We start from the raw sequence: 12,685 nt of genomic DNA, 5'->3' as shown, positions 1-12,685 counted from the left end.
GACCTCGGACCTCGGGTTTCTGTACCGTTCGCATTCGTAACAGACCTAAAGTTAACAGGAGAGCAGCTGTAACCGCAGCTTTCAGAGTAACAGTTCCCCTCTCTGGGCCTCTGTCTCCTCCTCTCTCAAGGAATGCTCTCTTCTTCTTTCCAGTGCTGTCTGTCACGTGTCTGTCACGTGTCTACAATAGAGAGCATTTCCCGAAGAAGAGCTCCCAGGCCCCTTTCCAGCTCTGCGGATTCTGTGACCAGCGGTTCAGAGGGAGGCGGAGGAGCTGCAGGAGCCCTGATGAGAGGTGCCGGTCAGGAGACAGCTGCAGGGAGCGTGGCTGCCTGCTGCAGGCCGCCTGGAAGAGAACCCAGGAGAAGGCGAGCGGATGTGTGCTGATTCCACGGGAGTGACTCGGGAGTTCACCCCGAGCAGGTTGTCAGCGTGTGGACCTCCCTCCCCCGGGGTCTGCACGGCCCTGCTGGAAAGGCCCCTAGAGCAGCAGTGGGCCAGGACTGCCCCCGCCCCAGAGGCCAGGGCTCCCGCACGCTCACACCTCGGGGCGGCCTCGGGTGCCCTCCAGGAGAGCTGAACGTCCCACAGGACGGAGTCTGTGTTCGCTCGGCCATCTCCCGTCACCGTGACGCGTTCCAGCCCAGCCCGGGGGGTGGGCGCGCAGGAAGAACAACCAGGTCACGAGCGGGGTGCCTCCCCGGCCAGGGAACGGCTGGCTCCCGGGACCCCGGGTCTCCGGCCTCCCCGCTGCGGCCGGCGTTGGTCCTTCCTCCCACCCTCCCTCCTTCTCTTTTGTGCCCCTCCCCCACGGTCACAAGCTGAGTTCCACGGGTTCCCGAGGCTCTGACCACCTCTGCCGGGGAGCCCCCCGCCCCACTGTTCACACAGAGGCATTTCCTAGCCCCGCCCTTAACACCTGGGAAGGTGTGAGGCTGTCTATCCCAGCCGACGGGACAGATGCGGAGTCTAAAGATGGGACACAACTCTCCTCATTGCACACCTACCCCACCCCCAACACGGCCACCGGCACGTGGGACACCCTGTCCCGGCACAGCGACGTCCCCGCGTGATCCTGTCCCTCCACGGACGCCTCTTTGCCTCACAAGGCTGGAGGCTCGTGAGAGCAGGGCTGGGATTTTATTCATTCTGGGGTCCCTCCGGGTCCTGCCCGGGGCTGCCTCCCGAGGGTGGCACAGGGTGGATTAAGACGATAGCCACACAAGGTCTGTGGGGCCCACGACTCCTCTCCTGGAATCTGCGTGGGCTCCATGGCTGCTGGACCGATGGAAGCTGGGAAAGTGACTCAGTGCCCACGGCAGCCAGGCTGTAGGAGGCTGGCAGCGTCCGCTTCCGGCCTCTTGGGACAGTTACTCTTGGAGCCCAGAATTTCTCTGTAAGGAGTCTGACCAGCGAGAGACTGCCAGACTCTGGACAGCCCCACGGAGAGGCTGCACGGACAGAGGTGCCCATGCAGCCCCCGCAGCTCCAGCCACGGCAGCCCAGGACCAAGAAGGCGAGAGATGACGCTAGGTCCACCTGCCTCGTGGTTGCAGCTGTGTGAGACCCTGGGCAGGAACCACCCACTGAGCCCAACAGCCCGGAGTCAGGAACCCTCGTGATAAATTGTCTTAAGCTGTTCACTTTGGGACTGATTTGTTACACGGTCATAGTTGGAGCAGGTGGCGTGGTAAGAACTAAAAAAGTCTTCCCCTTGGGGGGGATGTGTTGTTAAAAAGTGCTCCTTCTGGCCAAGCACAGGAGGCTCAGGTAGTGGACAGCATCTCTACACAAAGATGCAGGTGCCCTGTCCTCTGCTGGAGGAAGTCCGGGCCAGGGTGCCTTTGTGCAGTGTGCAAAGTGTGCCACTGTACATGGCAGCCCCAAGTAGAAGCCTCACTACAGACAGAAAGAGGTGGAAGGGGACTTCCCTGGTGACCTAGTGGTTAAGGCTTCTCCTTCAATGCAACGGGTACAGGTCTGGTCCCTGGTCGGGGAGCTATGGTCCCACATGCCTCATGGCCAAAAAACCAAAACAAAAACAGAAGCAGTGTTGTAACAAATTCAACAGACTTTAAAAATTCAATAAAGACTTTTAAAAATAATGTCTTTATGCAATAAAGACAAAAAATGGTCCACATCCAAAAAAAAAAAAATCTAAAAACAAAAAACAAAAAAAAGAAGGCGGTGGGAAGGGTCCCTTTCGGATGGGTACTCTGTCACTGTCCCCTCCACATCCCCCCTGCATCCACTGCTCAGTCATCACAGGATCCCTTCCTTGTCCCAGCCCATTCTGGCTGCCGGGGAGCTCAGCCCAACAGGAGGAAGGCGCTGCAGAGGCAGGCCCGGGTGCTAGGAATGCGGAGGACGGTGTCAGGGAGGGTGCCAGTCAGGCCCTGCAGCCCCCGGGACAGGACTTGACCCCACCTCCCAGGCACAGGTCTGTGGTCCCTGCCTGTCCCGGCCTCGTCCAGCCCGAGGCGAGCCCTTTTGAAGCTGGCTGTTTTGGGGGATGCCCAGGAGCTCTGACCCGGAACCAGCAGCGCCCCCCCACCCCGCCCCGCTAATCCTTGGCTGGGTCTGCTGCCAGCGGGTGTGCCTCTTTCCGCCCTCTTCCCGGGCGACCCCGGCCTCCTGGAGCCGCCTGGCTTCGTGACCCAGGCTGCTGTGCCTGGACCTGAAAGGCTGGGTGCTGTGCCTGCTGCGGCATCCCCGGGCCCTCCCCACTCCCCCACCCACTGCGAGCATCTTGGGGCGTCCTTGCTCCTGCCCTCGCCAGCCCGCAGGGCCCACATCTTGGAGGGCGGTCCCTAGGCTGCCCACCTTGGGGGCCGCCTGTTCCGCCAGGACCCTGCTGGTGCGGAATCAGAGGGAGAACAGCCTCGGGCACTGGTGAGAAAGGCCTCCACCTCACTCTGGCTCCCGGAAAATCTCTGAAAGATGCCGCGTAAGGGGCCTCTTCCCAGAAGAGGGTTTCCACATCTTGGGGCAGAAAGAGGAACCCGGTCCCCGTCCCACCCTCCACAGACGCCAACATTTCTCAGGGACACGTCTGGGCCCCGCGTGGCCTTGCGCCCTCATGTGCCCACCCAGTTGTGGTGCTGGGGGCCTGGGGCAAGTGCCCCGGCCTCCCCGAGTCCCACCTCCTCCCGGGAAGTAGCAGTCACAGGGCGCACCACGTGCCCACTGCAGCGCGACACAGGCTCTCCCTCGACCAAAGCCTAGTCGGGCTCCCCTGAGCCCTGTTTCAATGAGGACTCATCCTTGGGCCTGTTCTCAAGAGCTGGATTTCAGCAAGAACTCTGCTAAGTCAGTTGAGCCGGAGCCCCCCACCTCCGACATCCGACCCCCCACGTTCCGCACCCGCACCCTGCCTGCCGATGTCTGACCCCCTGGGCTGCCTCCAGCAGGAACCCTGTTTTGTCTGCTCAGCCAGAGTCCCCTCCCGCCACGCGTCCTCCCGTTAACTTTTCCAGCCAGGGACCCCACCTGCTCCCCAGCTGTAAACCCCCGCGTGCCGACGCGGTATTCAGAGTTGAGCCCGCTCTCTGTCCCCTCCTGCACGTCCCACTGCAGCAGCGCTGCACCCGTCGTGCCGGTCCAGTCAGCCTCACCCTCTTCAGCACGTGTGATGAACCATGTTTTTTTCCTTTGTAACAACCCTGGTTCACTCAGGTGAGAAGGAAGGGAAACGGCAGGCTGAGCCCCCCGCATCACGCCTTCCGTGGGACAGAGGGGGTCGCGTCTCTCCTCCACTTTCTAGGGAAATCTGACTTTTGAGAGGGAGACGTCCGTGTTCCAGACACCCAAGCAGGTGCGGGGCCTCCCAGGAGAACTCCGAGAGGACGGAGACGAGCCCGGCCGTCCTGAGCGTCTCTGTTCGCATCGGGCAGTGGGGCGGTGGCTTCCCTCCTGTGGATGTTTGGCAGGAGATCCCGCTCCGCCAGCAGCCCGACCCTGAGACGTGCAGCAGAGCCCAGGCTCCAAAGGCGCCAGGGCCAGGGAGCTCGAGGGACAGGGGCATGGCCGTGGCGGGCTGGACACCCGCGCCGCGGGCGGAGGGAGGGGACGGGACATTCCACCGGGCAGAGGAGGAAAGGACAGCTCCTGGGCCTGTGCTCAGGGCCTCCCGGCCCCCGGACACTGGGCATGTTTGGTTGTCGGTACCGGGGGGGGGGGGGGGGGGGGGGCAGTGCCATGGCATCTGGTGGATGGAGACCAGAGATGCTGCTCACAGCCTGCTGGACGCCCTTCCCCAGCCCCAGATCCAGCCCCAAAGGTGGTCCGTGCGGTGGGCGGGACCCCCCGCGACACAGGGCACAGCCCCACAGCGTCTGCCGTTGCCTTGTCTTCATTCAGCGATGGTGACACCGAGGACAGCGAACGTGCGTCAGAGCCCCCGCCCGACGCACAGCTGAGCAAAGGCGCGTGTGTGCCGTGCGGAGGCAACGTTGCTGCCACCGGGTCCCTCTCTCTGCAGGCACAGTGCTCCCACATCTAGAAGGCCCCGCTGCCTTCCGGGATCTCAGAGCCTGGCCCAGAGTCCCCCATGCTGCTGAAGCCAGCGTTTCTGTCCCCCTTGGGGACACTTTCCCCCTCCCCCTCCCTGGCGGTGTATCTGGGGAGAGGCTCACAGGGTTGCTCTGGTTTTCCCTCTCCCCGCTGTGTCCACAGCGCTTGTCAGGGCAGCAGGAGGACGCGGGGTCCCTCTGTGGGTCCCCCCACCCCCACCCCGGCCGACTTCCAGCGGGGCCCCTGTGACTCCGCTGACTCCCCGGCGAGCCGAGCGCCAGCAGCGCCACCTCCCGCCAGTGCTTTCAGCCTGTCGACTCTCACTTCCCTCGTGAACTGCCGCTGGGGACGCGGCGCAATCCTGGGGCCTCTTGCATCAGCCTCCAGCCTCTGCGCAAGGGGGGTCGGAGAGGCCGCCGGGGCCTCCACCTGGCTCCGCGCTCACGGATGTGGGGAGACGCGCGTGTCCCCGGGGGCTTCTTTCTCAACAGAACACGCTCCATCTCCTCTCCCCAGGCCGGCCCTTGTGTACCGAGGCCGGCTGTAACGGGGCCAGCACTCCGCGGAGCTGCTCTGACAGGCGCCCGCGCTCACCTGGCTCTGAGTCACCGCTGGGCACGGGAGGGCAGGGCTGGGGAGCCAGGTGTGGGATCTGCATGTTGGTGTGATGCAAAGCGGTTCTGGAGGGGGTGACCCTGCTGGAGCATGGGTGTGCAAACCAGGACACGCGCACCCCGTGGGGAGGGCAAAGAGGCTTAACCCAGCCCAGCTGTCATCAGGGGTCCTGTCTCCATCCCTGAGTGGCTTCTGCAGGGGACGCTTGGCAGTGCCTGGACATATTTTTGGTTGTCACAGCTTGGGCGGGGGTTGCTCCTGGCATCTAAGTGGGTCCAGGTCAGGGATGCTCTCAACATCCTACAATACATAGACCCCCCCCCCCAACTGCAAAGTCATTTGGCCCCAAATGTCGAGAGACCCTGGCTCCGAGAGACAGAGAGCTGTGAAGCATTGCTCCCATGTCCCCCGTCTCTCTCCGGGGTCTTTACATCTACAGCCCCTTTGTGCTGCCAGCAGCAGGCAGGCCCCGGGGTGGAGAGGCGTTTGGACCAGGGCACATGTCACCCTATTCCAGGGGTTCTGTGATGAGGTGGCCTCATGCGGTTACCGCTTTCTCGTGGATGGTTTTTAGATGGGCCAGGAGTTGCCATCTCACATGTCTCTAGGGGCCAGACCTGGAAGAGAAATGAGCTGAGTGGGCAGGTGGAGGTGATGGTTAGATGCCAGCGCAGCTGCTGGCTGTCCCAGCCACTGGGGATGGAGAGCCTGACATTGCTAGATCCTTGCGGGTTTTTTGGTTTTTTTTAAAGAAAAAAATTAGAAATTTGGTTATTGTTTAATCTGAAGTTTTCCAATGTTTGAATATTAATACTACCTGAAAATACGGTGTGTGGGGGGGGAAGGAGTCTGTGGGTCCCTATCAGCTGCCCCTGTGCTGGTCAGGCAGGTCCCAGAGCCCTAAGTGACCGTGACCACACCTGCTCAGAGGACAGCAGTCCCCACGTGGTCCAGGCCAACAGGCTGTGAGGGATGGTAACACCACCTGCTGGAGGGTACTGAATCCAGGGCTCAGAGCTGAGAGCATGGAGGGTGCGCGTGAGATGGGGGCAGGGGGCAGTCAGACCCAGAGCTAGTCCATGGTTGTGCGCGTGAGATGGGGGGCAGGACACAATCTTTAAAGATTTTTTTTTTTTTTGATGTGGACCATTTTTAAAGTCTTTATTGAATTTGTTACAATATTGCATCCATTTTACATGTTGGTTTTTTGGCCTAGAGACATGTGGGATCTTAGCTCCCCAGCCAGGGATCGAACCTGCACTCCCTGCATTGGAAGGCGAAGTCTTAACCACTGGACCACCAGGGACGTCCTGCAACCTTTGAAAGAATGACATAGCCATAGGACATGACGAAAACTGGTTAGAACCCGCTAGGCCCAAGATGGCGGAAGACACGACCTCCAGGGGACCTTGAGCCTCCTCGCACACTCACGTAACACTTCAGCTCAGTGACACACCCACCGGCGCTGGGACAGTTCCAAAGCCAAAAATAACAGGTCAAAAAGTGGGCAGTGTACCCCCCCAAAAAAAATAAAAAAATAAAAAAAAAGAAAAAAAAAGAAAATTCTAAAATTCTAATCAATTAAAATTACTCTGAAAAATAAACAGAACTGCCTTCACACTAAAAAAAAAAAAAAAAGTGGGCGGTGGCCCAGTTCCTGGAAATCTCCACCCCTTCCTCCAAGTAGCTGGAATACTCTTCCCACTCATCAGCCTATGAAGTTGCCCAGCACATGAAAACTAACCACCACATATTTTGGGGTGCTCTCAAGCCTTCTGAGATGGCCACACTCTGTCTGTGGAGTGTGTTTCTCTCTAAATAAATCCACTTCTCATCTATCACTTTGTCTCTCACTGCATCCTTTCTGCAACGAGACATCAAGAACCCCAGCTTCATTAAGTCCTGAGACCAGGCGTGTGATCTCCATGAAAAGACAGTGGGTTTGAGTCTCAGCCTGTGGGTTCAAATCTCAGTCTGAGTTGCAAGGTTTGGTTTCAGGTGGGCTTGTGGATCCTGACCCCAACCAGCTCCCCACAGCACCTTCCAGGGACCTCTTAAATGACGAAACTCTGGGCTGCCCCCAAGACTGGCCAAGCCAGAATCTGCTTTTCAAAGGGCTTGTTCGTAATGTTCCATATCTTGATATGGGATTGGGTTACTCACTGTGTTTGTCCCAAGTCATCCCGTGATGCACTGAAGACAGTGCACTTTGTGATGTGTAATTTTACAAAAAGAAAAAGGAACAGGAATTCCCTGTTCCTTGCTTTCACGGCCAAGCACACAGGTTCAGCAAGCCCCACGGCACGGCCAAAAAAAATAAATAAATAAAAAAGAAGGGGGACTTCCTAGGTGGCGCAGTGGTTAAGAATCCACCTGCCAATGCAGGGGACACAGGCCCTGCCCCAGGAAGATCCCACATGCCGTGGAGCAGCTAAGTCTGTGCACCACAACTACTGAGCCTTGGCTCTACAGCCCATGAGCCACAACTACTGAGCCCACGTGCCACAACTACTGGAGCCCGTGTGCCTAGAGCCCAGGCTCTCCAACAAGAGAAGCCGCCGCAATGAAGAGACTGTGCACCACAACGAAGAGCAGCCCCCGCTCACTGCAACTAGAGAAAGACTGTGCAGCAACAAAGACCCAACACAGCCCATAGATAAATAAATAAAATAAATAAATAAATTTATTTAAAAAATAAAAAATAATACTAAAATAAAAAGAAGGAACAGAAGGAAGAGAAGACAGAGTGTCGAGGAGAAAGAAATGTTCCTCTACCCTGAGAAACCAAGCAGGGCCCTGTGATACTCAGCAGGGCCCTTGGGGCCCCCTGGGCACGACGCCTTTCTGGGTCCCCTATTTCTTTGATGATAGGAAGCCAGCCTTCATTCAGCCTCCATGACCTTCCCTGAGTTCCAGTGGGCAGATTCCAGCACTGTTACGTCGTGAAGGGAGGGGATGCAGGAGACCTGGGAGAAACAGTCCAGAGCAGCCTCGGGGCAGGTGCTGTTTCCCCAGCAACCATACACACGACAATATCTTGGAGCTATTTTGCAGAAGTTGAAACCAGCCCCCCCCCCGCCCCCACGAGACGTTAATGATTAACGATGACGTGCTGCCCGCACACCCCAGACCCGCTGGACCTGAAGGCGGATGATGCTGACTCCTGCTTCCCTCACCCCCAGCCCATCAGAAGGATGCAGGACTGTCCCTGCCTTGGTCTTTATCGCCTACCCCTGACCGCGAGCCCCGACGATACGCCCTCTCCCTATTCCCCAGGGAGGGGGGCACAGTCTTGGGGTGCTGGCCACTGTGTGCCCCCTTCGTCCGGAAAAGTAATAAAGCGATTCCTTTCTCCTCCTCCAAAGCTCTGTCTCCGTATTTCTATTCGGCATCGGTGAACAGGGGCCAGGTTTTTCTCAGCAACACCTGTGAGGCCCTCTGTTTCTTGTTTGTAAAAAAAAAAAAAAAAAGGCTTTAGTCTCCTGGGCCTTCGAAGTCTGAGTCCCAGAGAGCAGACTGAGGCAGTTACTAATTAGGGAAGTGGGGGGACGCAGAAACAAAGGAAAAGCAGTTGAGCAAGAGATGTCATGAGAGCCTAAACAATAAATAGCACCCGCGCTCCTCAAGGGATGTGCGTAATAACATGACACGTCTTCCAGTTGTTCTGTAGAAACTAAGACGGCTGCTTACGCAGAAGATGGTGACTACGTCCTGAGACCCCAGACGATGCAGAACGGGAAGGCTGATGACTAAGGTCCCTGGGACACCACCCTGTCACCCCTCCACCAGTCACTCAGAAGAAAGTCCACAAGATGAAACCCTCAGCCCAAATGTTGCCTTTAAAAACCCGCCCTTGAACGTCCTCAGGGGTTTGGGTCTTCTGAGCACAGGCGGGCCACACTCTGTAAATACACACTGTGCTTTCCACAAACTAATACAATATTGTAAATCAACTCTATTTCAATCAAAATTATGAAAAATAAACGCTGCACTGCCCTTCACCACAACCCAGTGTCAGTAGACTGGCTTTGCTGTACAGCTGGCGAGAGGACCCAAGTTCAGTTCAGTAACACCTTCTAGGTTCTTCTGGCTGATCTAAGAATTAAATTGACATGAGACAGATTAACAGGAGAAAATCAAACAAAGGTCTCATAACATCACCCAGAAAAACTGAGTAACTTGCCAAAATGGCTGAAGCCCTCTCCTTAAATACCACCTTCGGGTAAAGACAAATGAGGACGCTGGGGTCGTGGTCTGGGACTTCAGAGGCGAGGGAGGTAATTCACATAATGATGGAAAAGCACGTGTTTGGTAAACAAATGTTTGCCGGGCCTGCAGAGACAACGGGACTCAGAGAGGACTCTGGTCCGAGTTTCCCCACCACACCCTGGCGCTCGTTCCACGCAGAAACCTCTGGTGATCACAGTATGCCTCTAACAGGCCCTCTATCTAAATTCTAATACAGGCAGCTGAGGGGGAAGGTCAGGGCTCCTTCCTGAGTCTTTCTGGGGCTTTGTTGTTTTCAGCTGGAAATAATCCACAGGCCAGAGACATTTGGGGTGGCCAGTTTTGTTCCCCTAGGTGAGAGAAAGAGAGAGAGAGAGAACACAACAGGTGGGCCTGTCTCCCACCTCCTGGTCCTATAGGACTGATTTCCCAAACTCTGGTCATCCCGTGACTCTATCAACCATCTCACCTCTCACTATTTTTCTTTAAATTGACTCACTTGGTTTACTTAGAGGGAAAGCCAGTCATAAACAGAAGGTAATTGTAAAAAAAAAAAAATGTAAAAAAAACACCACCTTAGATTTGCAGGGGAACAGAATTTGCCACCCCCAAATATGTCTTTTTGGAATACTACTTTAAGCTGGTTATTTTTCAGGAAATAGTAGACAGGGCGAAAAACTCTGAAAACCAAGTAAAAGTTACCCTTCGGCAAGAAACATTGACGTTTGTCTGGGAAATCTCCGGCGGTAAGGGTCTCCCTCTCTCTGTCTAGAAGGAAAGGACCACACCTCTAGAAACTCTCATCAGTGGGGACGCCATTGGCCTGAATCTGCATCACGGCCTCACCCCGGGCCACCAGGCTTTTCCTGGCACCCCCACCCCTGATTCTCCCACACTCAACGTGTCCTTTTGTCTTTAGCTGAAGATGATATTTAAGTTGAGGGTTTCAGCCCTTAAACTTTCGTTTGATTTTCTCCTGTTAGTCTCATGTCACTTTATTTCTTAGACCAGCCAGAAGAACCTAGAAATTTCTTCCTCCACCACAGGTTCTAGCAGGTTTGGCTGTTTTGCCAAAGAGTGGGAACTCCAGGTCTGCCAAAAAAGGAAACTGACACGTGCTGAGAGGCGTGTTAACTGTTACTTTCTCGATGCCATCTGAGGGGCTGTGAAGGGGTGGATGAGGGCAGACGCACTTTGGGAATTTCCTCGCGACACGGATGACGCTTTGGGAGAGACGCCTGGCGCCCCACTCCCCGGCTTGGCCGCCTGGCAGAGCACGGGAACGAGGCCCGCTTCCCCTCCACGCCAGGCAGCTGGGCGCCTGGGGGAGGCAGCTCACGGTAAGCTGGGATGAGAGCTGGGCCAGAACCTCTGATCAGAACAGAGCAAAGTCAGGTGACCGGCACCTGCACCCCAGGTCTGTGCCCCAAAGAAATGAAAACGGGCGTCCAAATCAGCACCGTTCACCGTGGCAGAGTGGAGACAATGAGGACGTCCACCTGCCCACGGATGGGTGACAAGTAATCACACTCCAGCAAACAGTGGGACATCGCTCAGCCACGAAAAGGGATAAGCGCGGCTGGCCGCAGCGTGGCTGAGCCTGGCCAACGCTGTGCTGAGCGGAGGAAGCCCAGCACGAAAGGCCACGTGCTGTGCGATTCGGAGCGTACGAAACGTCCAGAGGCAGCGAATCCCCGGAGACGGAGAGCAGGGCGGGGACCGGGGGAGAAGGGGGTGGGGGTGACAGCCAGTGGCCCCCGTGGTTCCTTTTGGGCTGATGAAACTGTGCCGGGACTAGACAGAGATGCTGGCTGTACAGCACTGGGACTGTACTGAACGCCGCTGAGTCATAGACTTTCAAATGATTGACTTTATGTGAATTACACCTCCATTTTTTTTGTTTGGTTTTTTTTTTTTTTTGGTCACACTGCACAGCTTGCAGGAACGCAGGCCATGGCAGTGAAAGCCCGGAATCCTAACCACTTGGCCACCAGGGAGAACCCTACACCTCAGATTAAAAGTCTTTTAAAGACAAATTTTTAAAACAGGAAGAAACTCTGGGAGAGAAGGGACAGAGATGGGCTGTGGCCTGAGGCTGATGTGTGCTTGACCGAGGGCACCAGCCTCAGGAGGACATAGGAAGCAGACGCAGCTGGGAAGGGACCTGAGGCCCAGGCCCTGATTTGGTGGAGACCCCCACCCGCTGGCAGCGGGTCCCCACCCAGCAATGTGGCCCCACAGTGAGGGATGGAGGGCGGCCAGTCTCCAGCCTGGCAGACGTGCTGAGGTCATCCTCTCTCTGCAGAGACTCACGGAAGCCTGCAAATGCGCCCAACCCCAGCGAGGCGACAGCCCCGCGCTGGCTCGCCCGAACGGAGGCGCCCCCATAATCCTCCTGCCAGACGGGAGCATCGTCCCCATCGGGAAAACCCACCCATGTGGAAACGACAAGGTCGGGGGGCAGAGGCTGGATCCCAGCAGGGCCCTGTGGGGCCCGGACGGACCCGGGGCGCGGTCGGGACCACCTACGCCAGACATACTGGGAGTGGGTTAAAAACATCCGCCTTGCAGGGGCTGGAACAGCAACCCCCAAGTCCACCTCCACCTGGAGACACAGATGTGACCTTATTTGGAAATAGGGTCTTTGCAGATATATTTAGCTAAGTTTAGATGAGGTCTGTACTGAGATTAGGGTAGTCCCATAGCCAATGACTGGTGTCCTTATATTTGAGGCACAGACACAGAGGAGAGGCCACGTGAAGATGGAAGCAGAGACTAGAAGGACGTGGCCACAAACCAAGGATGCCTGGACCCCAAGGAGCTGGAAGAGGCAGGAAGGACCCTCTCCCAGAGCTTCTGGGGGGAGCTCGGCCCTGCCACCGCTTGATTTCAGACTCCTGGGCTCCAGGACTGGAGGGAGTAGATTTCTGTTGTCTAAGCCCCCAGTTGCTGGTCATCTGAGCCCCAGGCACCAATGCAGCCAGCGCCCAACCGCCCCCCCCCCCCCCCAGGCCTGCATCCCCCACAGGCCGGCTCCAGCTGCACCACAGCTTCCTCCACCCCGCCTCTCGCATCACCACGGGGCGTTAGCTGCCCCCGCTCCCCGGCCCTCATGGTCCCAGCCCAGCGCCCACCTGGCTCCACCGCGGGGTGACTCATGGAGCCGCCGGCCCCGAGAAGCACAGCCTCACCCTTTAGGCGCCTCAGAGGCGGCTGGCGCTCGCCTGTGTCCACGCAGCCGTGACGACCGCTCAGAGCTCAGGGCGCTGAGGCGGGCCCTCCTGAGGGCAGCACCCCCGGGAGAGCAGGGTGCCCATCCCTACGCGCACAG

This window comes from Hippopotamus amphibius, chromosome 16, assembly GCF_030028045.1.
Source record: "Hippopotamus amphibius kiboko isolate mHipAmp2 chromosome 16, mHipAmp2.hap2, whole genome shotgun sequence".
Classification (NCBI taxonomy): domain Eukaryota; kingdom Metazoa; phylum Chordata; class Mammalia; order Artiodactyla; family Hippopotamidae; genus Hippopotamus; species Hippopotamus amphibius.
This window is presented reverse-complemented; position numbering follows the sequence as displayed.